The following is a 3,865-nucleotide window of genomic DNA, read 5'->3' on the forward strand; positions in this document are numbered from 1 at the left end:
TCGTACCTCGCATGTGTCACTTTCACAGTGCTTTAAATCGATGTCATGGCGGAGCATGTCAATTGAAGCCCCCGGTACATTCCCTTGGAAAGTGGAGATTCTAAAGGGGTTCTTTGGTCTCGTGAGCAAATATATACTGTACTTAAAAACAAAATTTAATTAATGTATCTACTACCTGCTGAAACAATCTCTTCTCTGTCTCACATAGTAGAAAAGTTATTAGCCTCTGAAAACCATCGCGGTCGGGCTGTGTCGTGTCGGGCCGGGCCGGGTCGTCCGAGCCACTCATTTCTCAGCTGAACGTAGAGTATACATCGCTTAGCTACGCATGTTCACTTCGCTCGCTGCGCTCGCTGGCTCATAATCAGACTTGGCATAGCAGTCAGCTAAGCTCTAAATAAAATCAACTGAACTGTATCGCCATCCTTTCGCCTTCTTCTCCTTACCGGATCTTCTTAGACTCCTCCTCACACTCTTCCTTACCGTCTCCTTCCTTTTTTTCTCCTTTCCTTTCTCCTCTTTTACCATTCTTTTCCTCCTTTCTTCTCTTCCTTCTTTCTTCTTCTCCCCTCATGCCTCTTACTCTGTCTTCCCCCTCCTCACCCCATTCCCCACTCCCCCCACCGCCTCATTACATCCCCTCATCCTCTCATCAACCCAGAGTGATACTTTTAGGAAACGTTGGTTTATTATAGACCTAAGACAAGTGTAATCAAAGTCTCCAAGTTAATGTGAAAAAAGAAGACAAAATAAAAATATAGTTTGCCGGGTAAAAAGGAGCGGAGAGAGAGAGAGAGAGAGAGAGAGAGAGAGAGAGAGAGAGAGTGTGTGTGTGTGTGTGTGTGTGTGTGTGTGTGTGTGTGTGTGTCTGTTTGTGTGTATGTGTGCATATGTTTGTATGTGCGTGTGTTTGTGTATGTGTGTATGTACAGTATTTTTTTTTTATGCGAGGAAGAAGGAACCAAAGGCCAAGAGCCCGCAGTAACAGTTCCCTCCAAGAGAAAAACAAAATTCAATAGAGAGCCAAATTCAAGATCCGATCATTTTGAGATGCCTGGACACACTGCGTTTGAAAGACTGGAGATCATAGGCAGCAGGAAATACAGATAGAGGGAGACAGTTCCAGAGCTGACCTGTTGCATAAATGAAACACTGGGAGTAACGGTTAACTCTTGCATTAGAGAGTTGAACAGAAAAGGGATGAGAGTTTGCTGCCAGACGGGTGCTACGCGCCCGTCGTAGAGGTGGAGGAATGCAAGCAGACAGTTCAGAGGAGCAGTGACAATTAAAGTAGCGATAGAAAAGAGATAAAGATGCAACAGTGCGGCGAAGAGATAGAGGTTGAAGGGAGTCAGTAAGAGGAGGAGAGTTAATGAGACGAAAAGCCTTTGACTCCACCCTATTGAGAAGAGCTGTATGTGGGGAGCCTCCCCACACATGAGAGTTGTACTCCACACAGGGGCGGATAAAACCCCTGTATAGAGTCAACAATTGTGCAGGGATAAAGAAAGAGCGGAGTCGGCTTAGCACACCCAATCTCTTGGAAGCAGATTTTACAAGAGATGTAATAAGATCTTTCCAAGATAAGTCCCGAGTAAATGAAACCCCAAGCATGTTCAAGGATGATGCAGGATTAAGCTGAATATTATTAAACATTAGTGGGTATACCTGTGGAAGATTTTGTCGGGTTGATAGGTGTAAGAACTGAGTCTTAGATGCATTAAAGACAACCAAATTATTTTTACCCCAGTCAGAGATACGAGCCAAGTCAGACATTAGGTGTGCCATAGCCTCATCCCTTGTTTCTTGAAGTAACTGTTGAGATGGGCGTTGCGGGAACCGAATGGAAAGGTGAAGGGTGGAGTCATCAGCATATGAGTGGATAGGGTTAGATGTACAGCTTAGAAGATCATTGATGAATAAAAGGAAGAGAGTTGGTGATAGGACAGAGCCCTGAGGAACACCACTGTTGATAGATCTAGGAGAAGAACGATGGCCGTCTACAACAGCGGCTATAGAACGACCAGAAAGGAAGCTAGCGATGAAGGCATAGATAGAAGGATAGAAACCTTAAGAGGGCAGTTTGGAAATTAAAGATTTATGCCAGACTCGATCGAAAGCCTTTGAGATGTCAAGTGCAATGGCAAAGCTTTCGCCAAAGTCCCGAAAGGAGGATGACCAGGAGTCTGAAAGGTAGGTGAGAAGATCGCCAGTGGAGCGTCCCTGACGGAACCCATACTGACGATCGGAAAGAAGGTTGTGATAGGAAAGATGCCTTAAAATTTTTCTACTAAGAATTGACTCGAAAACTTTTGAAATACAGAACGTTAAAGCAGTTGGACGATAGTTGGAGGGTTGGGAGTGGTCACCCTTCTTTGGGACTGGCTGAATGAGAGCAAACTTCCAGCAAGAAGGAAAGGTACAAGTTGACAGACAAAGGCGAAGGAGTTTGCCTAGGCAGGGTGTAAGCACAGAAGCACAGTTCTTGAGAACAACAGGAGGGACCCCATCAGGCCCATATGCCTTGTTAGTACTGAGGCCAGTGATGGCAGAAAATACATCAACTGAAGAAATTTTAATGTCAGCCATGAGGAAGTCAGAGGGGAGAAGTGATGGAGGAACAGCACCGGAATCGTCTAAGGTGGAATTGGAGGAGAAAGTCTGTGCGAAGAGATCTGCTTTATCAGTAGAAGAAATAGCTACAGAACCATCAGAGTAGAAAAGAGGAGGGAAGGATGATGAGGTAAAGTTGTTAGAAAGATTTTTGGCAAGGTGCCAGAAGGAGCGGGAAGAATTCGAGTTGGGGAGTTGAGAGCATTTAGTATGGATGAAATTATTTTTAGTAGAGCGAAGAACAGACTTAGCACGATTCCGGGCAGAAACGTAAAGATGATGTGATTCAGGGGTGGGTTGGCTCCGGTACCTTTTGTAGGCCTTCTCCTTGTTGCGGACAGCATTAGAACAAGCGTGATTAAACCAAGGCTTTCTTGCGTTAGTCAAAGGATATGAGAAAGGAATGTATGCTTCCATGCCCGAGAGAATAACCTCCGTAATGTGTAAGGCACACTCAGATGGCTCACTGCCATGGAAGCAATAATCATTCCAGGGAAAATCAAAGAAGTACTGCCTGAGGGCCTCCCAGTTCGTGGCTCCAAAATGCCACAGACGACGTTTCCCTAGAGGGTCCACAGGCCATACCGGAGTGATAGGACAGGTTAAGGTAATAAGGTTGTGATCGGAGGAGCCCAACGGAGAGAAAAGATTAACAGAGTAAGCAGAAGGATTAGTTGTGAGGAAGAGGTCAAGTATGTTGGAGCTCTGTCCAAGGCGGTCAGGGATACGGGTAGGGTGCTGTACAAGCTGCTCTAGGTCATTAAGGATAGAAAAGGTGTAGGCTTGTTCACCAGGTGGATCTGTGAAAGGAGAGGAGAGCCAAAGGTGGTGGTGAACATTGAAATCTCCAAGAATGGAGATTTCAGAGAAAGGAGAAATGGACAGAATGTGTTCCATCGTAGAAGTAAGATAGTCGAAGAATTTTTGATAGTCAGTAGAATTAGGGGATAAGTAAACAGCACAGATATATTTAGTCAGGGAATGACAGGAAAGCCGAAGCCAGAGTGTGGAGAATTCAGAAGAATCAAGTTCAGGAACACGAGAGCAAGATAAGTCGTTGCGTATGTATACACAACAGCCACCTTTGGCTTTGAAATGAGTATAGAGAATGTAGGAGGATACAGAAAAGGGTTTGCTGTCGGTTGCCTCAGACAGCTGAGTCTCCGTCAGAAAAAGAAGGTGAGGTTTAGAGGAGGAGAGGTGGTGCTCAACAGAGCGAAAGTTAGATGAAAGGCCGCGAATGTTGCAGAAA

This window comes from Coenobita brevimanus, chromosome 22 (assembly GCF_032717465.1).
Source record: "Coenobita brevimanus isolate Jiangsu-jjx chromosome 22, ASM3271746v2, whole genome shotgun sequence".
Classification (NCBI taxonomy): Eukaryota; Metazoa; Arthropoda; class Malacostraca; order Decapoda; family Coenobitidae; genus Coenobita; species Coenobita brevimanus.